This window comes from Lolium rigidum, chromosome 4 (genome assembly GCF_022539505.1).
Source record: "Lolium rigidum isolate FL_2022 chromosome 4, APGP_CSIRO_Lrig_0.1, whole genome shotgun sequence".
NCBI lineage: Eukaryota > Viridiplantae > Streptophyta > Magnoliopsida > Poales > Poaceae > Lolium > Lolium rigidum.
The window spans coordinates 185417188-185429413 of NC_061511.1; positions in this window are offsets into that span (position 1 = coordinate 185417188).

The window sequence follows — 12226 nt, forward strand, 5'->3', positions numbered from 1 at the left end:
GAATTAGGTGTCCGTCTGTGTGGCCGCAGCTAAGCATCTCGCTCTGGTGCGTGCGGCTTGGCGGCGACCCGCAGTCCACTGCGCTGGGGACAACAATGCCGTGCGAGGCGGGGGCGGTGCTGCTCCCGAAGAGGACGACCGGGGCGCGAGGCGGCAGGTCGAGCTCGAGGCGCTGGTAGCTCCCCCGCGGTCTTCTCGGGCCGCACCACCTCCAGATGTATCCTGTCCACCATCGCCGTCGAGGGCGGAGCTCCAGCAGCCCTCCTCCTGCTTGATGAGCTCGGAGCTGCTGGGAGCGCGGGGCTCGTCGATGGCCAGGCGGCGCCCTCCCAGCGCGCCTCGTCGTCGTGCTCGGCCGTCGAAGACCTCCATGCGCAGGCGAGGGAAGGGGCGGCTCGACGGGAGGAGAAGGGGCGACGCGCGTGGACCATCGGAAGGGCGGCGCGATGGGTGGAGAAGGGGAGAGGCGGCGCGGGGTGGCGGCGGGAGCTATCACGGCAGTTGCGCGAGGGGAGAGGAGGACCAGGCTAGAATGGATAGGGTTTGCAAGACGCCGGGCCAGGCGGGCTTCAGGCGACCCATGGATAAAACGCGGGTCCGCGAGAGGGCCTCGCACCCTGGATGGAACGGCCGGCCGAGATCGCGCCACATCAGCTCAATCGGACGGCCGAAAATCCAAACGCCTGTGAGGCCCCCTATGGGGGGCATCATATACACCTTCAGATTGCATGCTTTATGCATGAGCACTTCTCCTGGGGGCAGTTGAAACTGCCTGCAATAGATTCCATACATTGTCTGAAATTAGTTTATATGTCTACAATAGATTTCATACATTGCATGCTTATATGTCTGAAATTAGTTTGAACATACATTGTCATTCATATTCACTGGTTATTTTATTATTTGCAGGCCTACAAAGATGCAGCCTCGTATAGGTACAAGGTCACCTAGTATTGGGACATGATCAGTACACTTTACAATATAGACCGTGCTACAGGCGAGGGTGCAAGGACAGCAAATGAGAGCGCAACTGAAATGGCGGAGGAGATTGCTAACACCACCGCAACCAATAAAGATGCCAACTCCTCAACTAAGGATGACGAAGATCGTCCAAAGAAGAGGTACCGATCCGATGAATCGATTGCAACAATGCTTGGAGATAAATTAGACAATATTACTGCTGTGTTCAAAGATGATGCTCCTGAGGCACCACCAAAGCCAGCAAGTTCTGAAGAAATATGGGCTCTCCTTGGTGGAATACCAGACCTAGAAGATGATCAGATCAGCTGTTGGCAATATATGATGTTCTAGTTGCCGATGATCGCAAGTTCAAGTCTCTGGTGGCGCCTGAAAGGATGAAGAAGAAGTGGGTTCTGAAGCAAATAAGCACATGATTGAGATACTCCTTTGTAATGTAGCAGGAACTTATTTAAACTCTGGAACTTGTTTAAACTCTGGAACTAGTGATGTAGCAGCCTTTGTGATGTGCAACTTATTTAAACTCTAGAACTTGTATTTATTAAGTTGATGCATTTATGTTTTATGGACTAGAACTTTGGAACTTGGATGATATGTGGATTATGATCTATGTTTCGGTATTTTGTAGAATGTTTTAAGGTCAAAAATTATGAGAAATACTTGTTGCAATCACGTGATGCATGCGTTTTTATTTTAGTACATGGAAGTAGTTTACAAATTCAATATTGAATTCTACTGTCATTTGCAATTTCTGTGGCAAACAAGTGTCCATTTCTGGAAGTATTCATTTCAAAATGCTACAAATGAAATGAAAACCTGGCTTCCAAACGAGTTCTTAGAGAATTTCAATATCATGCTTTAGCCAGCTGGAGACAGCTTTGGAAAATCGAAACTATTGGCATCTTTATCAAAAAATAATTGAAGTCTGATTTTAAAATAAATTTTGGCCAATAGTTCAAAATATGAAAACTTCCAAATTGCTCGGTTCAAATCAGATCTAGGTCCATCTAGCTCTGCTAGAAAAGACGAGAAAACTAACCTCCTTTGACGCATGTCACCTAACTAGTGGTCCAAGCCAATTAGAAATTGTGCCAACAAATTACTTAGAGAAATTCTAATTCTAATATCTAAATAAACTAAGATACCTCCTCGTTAGCAGGGCCTTTGCTGATGCTTGTTGCCTCAACAACATCGACAGAGTTGATCTTGTCCCGGCCGCTTTTTTCATCGGCTTTTTTTTTCGAGGCTAGCCATCTTGAGCTGAACGCCACTCTGCTGAGCATGAATTCATGCCATGAGAAGGAGAGGTCTGTGTGGACATAGTAAGATCACCCCATCCATCCGCGCTCTATTCTTGGCCTGTACTTCCGGGCTTGGCACAAATCTGCAACAGGGAGGCATTGTTTCTGTAGTTTTCAGACATTCTTGATCAACTCTAAGCTACCAGTGGCACTCACTGGACTTATAGATGAGCTAGAGTTGGCGGAAAAACAGCTAAACGACAGGAAAAAGAAGCGGGAAAGAAAAATAATGCGCCAAAACATGGCACACGGTGTAGAGAAAGAATGGGACTGCGAAGAATAAAGTTGAGCACACAGTTTCTTTGGAGAACAACATTTGCGTTAGTTCGCACGCGCTTTATTCACTAGTAGAAAAAGAGGCTTTCATCTGCCCCCATTAGTTCCCAAAATATTCGAACCGCGACTAAAGGAGTCTTTAGTCGCGGTTCGGGAGGCGACCCGCGACCAAAGGTCCGGGCCCAGCGGGGTCGGTCGACAGCTGGTGGACGGGAGGGGCTTTAGTCGCGGTTGGCCAGGCCAACCGCGACTAAAGGTCCTAAGGCCTGGCCCGAAGGCCTTTAGTCGCAGTTAGCTAGGCCAACCTGGACTAAAGGCCCATCCCTATAAATGCGGTTCATCACACTTCACTTGGTCATTTGGTGCCACTTCTATTCACAATATTCACAAGGGGGTGGTGGCTTTGCTTTTGGTTCCTCTTATGCACACAAGGTGTTCGATGAAATGCCCGATAGCATGAAACAAACATGATATGAAGTATCCGAGCCACACTTGAGCTTCTCATTTATTTTTCCTACTCGATCGCGGTTAGCAACTTGAACCTTTCATGTGTCATTGATAAAATATGCATGTGTGTAGTTCATTGTTTAATTTCTATTATTTCTAGCTAGTTAGTTTAACAAATGCATGATGGTTAATTATATACTTTATATAATAATAATGCAGATGAATCGGCAATGGATGTACGGTAACCGACTCTCCGGCGAGTTCATTACGGGTTTGAAAGATTTCCTCGTAGTGGCTAATGCGAACAAGCATGGGGGTTTTGTTATATGTCCATGTGTTGCCTGTAAGAATCAGAAGGGTTACTCTTCCTCAAGAGACGTTCACCTGCACCTGCTTCATCATGGTTTCATGCCAAGCTATAATTGTTGGACCAAGCATGGAGAAAGAGGGGTTAGAATGGAAGAAGATGAAGAATGAGATGATATCATCGATGACAACTATCCTGATCATTTCGGTGATACTTTCATGGAGGATGCTGAAGGTGGGGAAGGTGAAGGGGAAGGTGAAGGTGAAGAAGAGGCACATGATGAGTCCGCTGATGATCTTGGTCGGACCATTGCTGATGCACGGAGACGCTGCGAAACTGCAAAGGAGAGGGAGAATTTGGATCGCATGTTAGAGGATCACAAAAATTTGATGTACCCAGGATGCGATAATGGTCTGAAAAAGCTGGGTTGCACACTGGATGTGCTGAAATGGAAGGCACGGGAAGGTGTAGCTGACTCAGGATTTGAAAATTTGCTGAAAATGTTGAAGAATATGTTTCCAAAGAATAACGAGTTGCCCGCCAATACGTACGAAGCAAAGAATGTCTTCCCTCTAGGTTTAGAAGATACATGCATGCATTAACGACTGCATCCTCTACCGCGGTGAATACGAGAATTTGACTGAATGCCCGGTATGCACTGCATTGCGTTATAAGATCAGAGGCGATGACCCTGGTGACGATGTTGAGGGCGAGAAACCCCGAAGAGGGTTCCCGCCAAGGTGTTGTGGTATGCTCCTATAATACCACGGTTGAAACGTCTGTTCAGGAACAAAGAGCATGCCAAGTTGTTGCGATGGCACAAAGAGGACCGTAAGTCGGACGGGGAGTTGAGACACCCCGCTGATGGAACGCAATGGAGAAAGATCGACAGAGAGTTCAAAGATTTTGCAGCTGACGCAAGGCAGAGCTCCAGCCATAACACCTGGCCCGTGACTCTATGCATCTACAACCTTCCTCCTTGGTTGTGCATGAAGTGGAAGTTCATTATGATGCCAGTGCTCATCCAAGGTCCGAAGCAACCCGGTAACGACATCGATGTGTACCTAAGGCCATTAGTTGATGAACTTTTACAGTTGTGGGGAAGACCTGGTGTACGTGTGTGGGATGAGCACAAAGAAGAGGAATTTGACCTACGAGCATTGCTTTTCGTAACCATCAACGATTGGCCTGCTCTTAGTAACCTTTCGGGGCAGACAAATAAGGGATACAATGCATGCACGCACTGCTTACATGAGACTGAAAGTATATATTTGGGTAATTGTAAGAAGACCGTGTACCTGGGGCATCATCGATTTCTTCCCCGACATCATAACTTAAGAAAGAAACGCAAGCATTACAACGGCAAGGAAGATACTGGTGCTGAGGTATTTGATATGGTCAAAGATTTGAAAGTCATCTTTGGAAAGGGTCCTGACGGACAATCAGTTCCGCAGGGAGTTGACGGGCACGCACCCATGTGGAAGAAGAAATCTATATTTTGGGAGCTAGAATATTGGAAAGTCCTAGACGTCCGCTCTGCAATCGACGTGATGCATGTTACGAAGAATATTTGCGTGAACCTGCTAAGCTTCTTGGGCGTGTATGGGAAGACAAATGATACAAAAGAAGCACGTCAGGACCAGCAACGTTTGAAAGACCCAGATGACCGGCATCCGGAATGATTTCAAGGTCGTGCCAGCTATGCTCTTACCAAAGAAGAGAAAGTCATATTTTTTGAATGCCTGAGTAGTATGAAGGTCCCGTCTGGCTTCTCGTCGAATATAAAGGGAATAATAAACATGGTGGACAAAAAGTTCCAAAACCTGAAGTCTCACGACTGCCACGTGATTATGACGCAATTGCTTCCGATTGCTTTAAGGGGGCTCCTACCGGAAAATGTTCGAGTAGCCATTGTGAAGCTATGTGCATTCCTGAATGCAATCTCTCAGAAGGTAATCAATCCAGAAGATCTACCACGGTTATAGAACGATGTGGTCCAATGTCTTGTCAGTTTCGAGTTGGTGTTCCCACCATCCTTCTTCAATATTATGACGCACCTCCTGGTTCACCTAGTCGAAGAGATTTCCATTCTCGGTCCTGTATTTCTACACAATATGTTCCCCTTTGAGAGGTTCATGGGAGTATTAAAGAAATATGTTTGTAATCGTGCTAGGCCAGAAGGAAGCATCGCCAAGGGCTATGGAAATGAGGAGGTAATTGAATTTTGTGTTGACTATGTTCCTGACCTTAAGCCGATTGGTATTCCTCAATCGCGACACGAGGGGAGACTAAGTGGAAAAGGCACGATCGGAAGGAAATCAACGATATGTATGGACGGCCATTCTATGACTGAAGCACACCACACAGTTCTGCAAAATTCCAGCTTGGTGGCTCCGTATTTCGAGGAACACAAGAATATTTTACGCTCAGACAACCCGGGAAGCTCGAATCCCGGATTAGAAAGGCCCACATGGAGACTTTCGGCGGTTGGTTGCGAAAACATTTAATGAATGACAATGATGTTGGAGATCAGCTGTACATGTTGGCCAAGACACCATCTTCGACTATAACGACTTTCCAAGGGTACGAGATAAATGAGAATACATTTTACATGATCGCCCAAGATAAAAAGAGCACCAACAAAAACAGTGGTGTCCGTTTTGATGCAGCAACCGAGAATGGGCAAAAGGTCACATATTATGGTTACATAGAGGAGATATGGGAACTTGACTATGGACCCTCCTTCAAGGTCCCTTTGTTCCGGTGCAAATGGTTCAAGCTAACAGGAGGTGGGGTAAAGGTGGACGAGCAATACGGAATGAAAATGGTGGATTTCAACAATCTTGGTTACCTTGATAAACCATTCGTCCTAGCCAAAGATGTCGCTCAGGTTTTCTATGTGAAGGACATGAGTAGCAAACCGAGGAAAAGGAAAGATAAGAAAACGAGTACATCATGCGATGATCCAAAGCGCCACATTGTTCTTTCAGGGAAAAGAAACATCGTGGAAGTGGAGGACAAGATAGACATGTCAGAAGATTATAATATGTTTGGTGAAATTCCGCCCTTCAAAGTGAACACTGATCCAAGCATTCGGTTAAATTATGAGGATGATCCATGGATACGGCACAATCGTAAGCAAGGGACACAAGAGAAGAAATTATGTGTAATAATTTATTGTACCAAACTTTGTTGGAATGATTCGATTGATTCGAGATACCACTGATGATACATGAAATTTGAACTACAGCCAATGATGTGAAGGACATGCCTAGGCTTAGGAGTACATCTTGGAATATTGGAGTGATTTAGTCATACTCCTGCCTAGGCCTATAATATGCATACTCGTAGTCCTCGTAGTCGCCGCTGTTGTACTGGTAGTCGTCGCCTTCTAAGTTGCCACCGTCATCGTCGCTGCCGTCGCTGCCGTCATCGTTGTCATCGGGCGGCGCTCGTGGCTCGAACCTCGACTGGTACTAAGGGTACCGCAGGCGGGGATATCGCCGGCCGTGATGTAGTCCAAGACGCTCTGTAGAGTCCGACCGCCCCACCATAGTCGACGGCCGACCTCGTGGAAGTTCCCAGGAGGCAGAGCGTCCTCTTCATACCTGGAGAGCGCCATCTCACGCCGATTGATGAAGAAGGCGTCCCAAGTCTACTGGTTGTTGGGATGCCAGCGGGGATTCATCCGCTGCTCCGGCGTGAGGTCGAGGTAGTAGTGGTTCGTGATGGCCGCATGATACATCCCAAACGTATCTATAATTTCTTATGTTCCATGCTACTTTTATGATGATACACACATGTTTTATACACACTTTATGTCATTATTATGCATTTTCCGGAACTAACCTATTGACAAGATGCCGAAGTGCCAGTTCTTGTTTTCTGCTGTTTTTGGTTTCAGAAATCCTAGTAAGGAAATATTCTCGGAATTGGACGAAATCAACGCCCAGTATCTTATAATTCCACGAAGCTTCCAGAACACCGGAGAGGGGCCAGAGGAGAGGCCCAGGGCCACCACACAAGGTGGCGGCGCGGCCCAAGGGGGGGGGGGGCGCCCACCTGTTGTCTGGCTGCCCCAGACCCCCTCCGAGGCTGCCCTTCCGCCTACTTAAGGACTCCGTCGCGAAAACCCTAAACGAATAAGCCACGATACGGGAAAAGTTCCAGAGCCGCCGCCATCGCGAAGCCAAGATTCAGGGGACAGGAGTCTCTGTTCCGGCACGCTGCCGATACGGGGAAGTGCCCCCGGAAGGCATCTCCATCGACACCACCGCCATCTTCATCACCGCTGCTGTCTCCCATGATGAGGAGGGAGTAGTTCTCCCTCGAGGCTAAGGGCTGTACCGGTAGCTATGTGGTTCATCTCTCTCTCCCATGTGATCTTTATGTGATCATGAGCTTTGTGATCTAGTTGAATATCATCTATGTGCTACTCTAGTGATGTTATTAAAGTAGTCTATTCCTCCTTCATGATGTAATGGTGACGAGTGTGTGCATCATGTAGTACTTGGCGTAGTTTATGATTGTAATCTCTTGTAGATTATGGAGTTAACTATTACTATGATAGTATTGATGTGATCTATTCCCCCTTTCATAGTGTAATGGTGACAGTGTGTGCGCTATGTTAGTTCTCGGTCTAAATTGCAATGATCTATTATGCACTCTAAGGTTATTTAAATATGAACATCGAATGTTGTGGAGCTTGTCAACTCCGGCATTAAGGTGCTCTTGTAGCCCTACACAATTAATGGTGTTTGTCATCCAACAAGAGAGTGTAGAGTGGTTTTATTATGTGATCAATGTTGAGAGTGTCCACTAGTGAAAGTATGATCTCTAGGCCTTGTTTCCAAATACCGCAATCATCGCTTATTTACTTGTTTTACTGCATCTTTACTTCCTGCAATATTACTACCATCAACCGCACGCCAGGAAGCTATTTTTACGCGCAGTTAGTACTTGCTCATATTCATTCATACCACTTGTATTTCACTATCTCTTCGCCGAACTAGTGCACCTATACATCTGACAAGTGTATTGGGTGTGTTGGGGACACAAGAGACTTCTTGTATCGTGATTGCATGGTTGCTTGAGAGGGATATCTTTGACCTCTTCCTCCCTGAGTTCGATAAACCTTGGGTGATCCACTTAAGGGAAACTTGCTGCTGTTCTACAAACCTCTGCTCTTGGAGGCCCAACACTCGTCTACAGGAAAAGAAGCGTGAGTAGACATCAAGCTATTTTCTGGCGCCGTTGCCGGGGAGGAAAGGTAAACGGCACTCATACTCCGGTCCCAGATAACTAAGTTATTTTCTGGTGCCGTTGTAAGTGCTCGAAGCTATTTCCTTTAGATCCTGCAATTGCATCTTTTTGTTTCTTGTTTTTATTTCACTAGTTAGGCATAATGGAAAGCAACTATGAGCTTTTTAAGCTATTTCTCGAGTTAAGACATGGATTGTTTGTTGCGAAAATTAAAAAACCTATGGAATCTTATTTGCATTCTAGTAGCAATGATATTAGTATGAACGCTTTGAACACCATTGTTGCTAATGATATGGAAAATTCTAAGCTTGGGGAAGCTGGTTTTGATGAGCATGACATTTTTAGTCCCCCAAGCATTGAGGAGAAAATTTTCTTTGATGATACTCACTACAAGAAAAGTTCTGATAGACAACGTCTCAAAATCGTCCGCTAAGGGGTAACTTTCGTCGCCTATGGGCCTAACCCGACGATATGGGTTCTGTTGTGGAAACTGCGTCAGGCAAAGTCCAACGACGTTTTTTTCGGTCCGTCGCGCTTGGGCGCCCTTCCGCCACGGAAAATCGGACCGTTGCGCAAGTGTTTCCGGGAGCCCGTTGGCTGCTGACGTCATGCAAACTGACACGTGGCGGACGCCATTAATGGCGGTTAACGACGTTAGCCAGCTGAAACCCCGTGGTAGATGGTAGGCCCACACGAGGCCTGCCACGTCTTAAGCGGGCCGGGCCGGTGACATAGTTTGACCGGTCAACTATATGGCTGGGCTGGTCCATTAGTTACGTGGGCCGGGCCTAACCTCTAAGGTTGAGTCGGTCAAAACTTAAATGGGCCGGCCCATTTAACATGTGGGGTCCACCTTACGGCCTGCGGGCCGGCCCAAGAAGCAAGTGGGCCGGGCCGAAACACGAGTGGGTCCCACTTTCTGTTAAAGGGCCGGCTCATTTAGTGTGTGGGGTCCACCGTATAGCAAGTGGGCGGGCCAAAAACACGAGTGGGTCCCACTTTCCGGTTAAAGGGTCGGCCCATTTAGTATGTGGGGTCCACCATATAGCAAGTGGGCCGGCCCAACAAGATAGTGGGCCGGGCCAAAAACACAGGTGGGTCCCACTTTCCTGTCAAAGGGCCGGCCCATTTGGTGTGTGGGGTCCACCATATAGCAAGTGGGCCGGCCCAACAAGATAGTGGGCCGGGCCAAAAGCACAGGTGGGTCCCACCTTCCTGTTAAAAGGCAGGCCCATTTAGTATGTGGGGTCCACCATATAGCAAGTGGGCCGGCCCAACAAGATAGTGGGCGGGCCAAAAACACGAGTGGGTCCCACTTTCCAGTTAAAAGGCCGGCCCATTTAGTATGTCGGGTCCACCATATAGCAAGTGGGCCGGCCCAACAAGATAGTGGGTCGGGCCAAAAACACATGTGGGTCCCACCTTCATGTTAAAGGGCCGGCCCATTTACCATGTGGGACCACCATATAGCAAATGGGCTGGCCCAACAAGATAGTGGGCCGGCCCAATAAGCATGTGGATCCCACTATCGTGTATCAGGGCCGGCCTACTAAAGAAGTGGGCGGCCCAAAATGAAAGTGGGTCCCACACTATTGTAAGTGGGCCGACCCAATCTGTTGTAGTGCCCTACTTGTTTAACTAGTCAACTTGCATTAAATTTCATGAGCCTAAAATCTGATATCAATGATACACACAATTACATACACAAATAAAACAAGTAGGAAAATTACAAGGCAATTCATGTGCCCAAATAAAAAAATTACATAGAATCATTGAGGACTTCTATTAGCATCATCAATAACACGTTGACATTTGGCAATCGCCTTGATTGAATCTTGTGTACTCTTTGTCAACATATCAGCTACGAGATCTTAAAGCGGCAATACCATGTCTTTTATAAAGTACAACCTTGAGATATTTCTTGTTTGATGAAAGCAATGGTCTAGGTTGACGGCTATGAGAAGATGCATCAGAAGAAATATCAGAAGTTTTTGTGGGCCTCACTTCTAATGAAGATTGCTTCATCACAAGCTGCATTCGATAATAATGCAAAAAGAGTTAAACGATGAACTATGCAAACATTTATTATGCAATGTAGATATAAGATAATAACAAGTTGCATAAATAAGACAATGTATGGAACTTGTACTAAGCACAAACTTACATCATAATGTTGCACGGGGTCGCTACGGATCCTTTTTGGCGACTATCTTCTAATGATGATCTGCTTCATTAAAGCTGCATTACGGTAACATTGCAAACATAGTTACAACAATTAACTATTCAAACATGTATTACGCAATGTAGAGATCGGATAACGACATGTAGCAGAAATAAGCACAAGATAAGATAAGATGCATGTACTAAGCACATACGGCTCGATGCAGGTCCTTCTCTTGCGTGCACTAGTCGTGGTCAACATGCCTGTCATTTTAGGTTCAGCCATCAAGTGAAATGCTAATCCTCCTGCTCCATTGTCCTTAATCTGTGTTTAGATATCACATTTAAGACCAAGTCAGCTGGTTTCAAATAACAAAAAACTTGAGCTGCCAAATGAATAAGCCAATATTTACCAGATATCGGATTAAAACCAACTAGATGTTGCTTTGCATGAGATACGAATTTCGAGACATTCAGATTTAGAGTAGGGTAATGCCAAGGTTTTCCACATAAAGTAAAGCTGGCATTAAGAATGACCAAATGTCGGGTTCAAATCACCTTCGCAGTTTCTCCAAGACAAGCATATCAAATAGGCGGAAACATAGTAAAGCATGAATGGCATTGCTATGGCGGGGTTCCAAGTGTTAATCTCTTGCATAAGGAACAATGCATATAGGTTATAGATAATAACGGAAGTAAGCGCCAAAATTACCAACCAAGAACTCAGATTCCAACCTTCCCTAGCGTCCCCGTTGTTAATGTTGGATGTTCTAATAAGTGGTTCGCATGATCAATCCCTAGGAAAAATAACATTGACAAGTCGAGTCTACGATAATACAAAGACCGGACATGCACGCAGCAATAACTATATAAGCTAAAGACGAGGTATAATAGAAAGCAGATTGGAAATGCACATAGCATGATTATAAAAGCGAGTGTGAGAATAGCGGACACGAGAAAACAGCTAGCGGCTAGCGGTGAGCTAATGACGTGGTATAAGAACAAGCGGATTGGAAATGCCCATAGCATGACTATAAAAGCGATGCGACAATAGCATGCGGTACAAAAACGAGTTGGCGAGCAAATGAATGGGTATAAGGCTATAAATATGTGGATGCACACGAGTGTCGATAGAATGAACAGGATGGTAGCGACCGGATAATGCTTTTGTCTTGTACAATATTTAAACAAACTTCATGCGAAGCAACACATCAAGAAAGTTAACGGCATATGAGATACTGCAAATAACTACACAAAACATGGCTAAAGAAACACCGCGATCTAACGGGCCAGCGTACTAACCAAGGCTGCGGCGGGGTGGACGAGGGCGGCAACTTGCATTCCAGCGGCGGCGAACGCGGGAGACAATGAATCGACCCTGTTTCAGTAGAAGCGGGCGTTAGTGAAGCAGATCTGGTTGGCTGGCAAGGGATTCGGTGAAGTTGATAGAGCCACTGCGCCGAGGTAGTCGATGGCGAGGTCGGCGGTGAAGCAG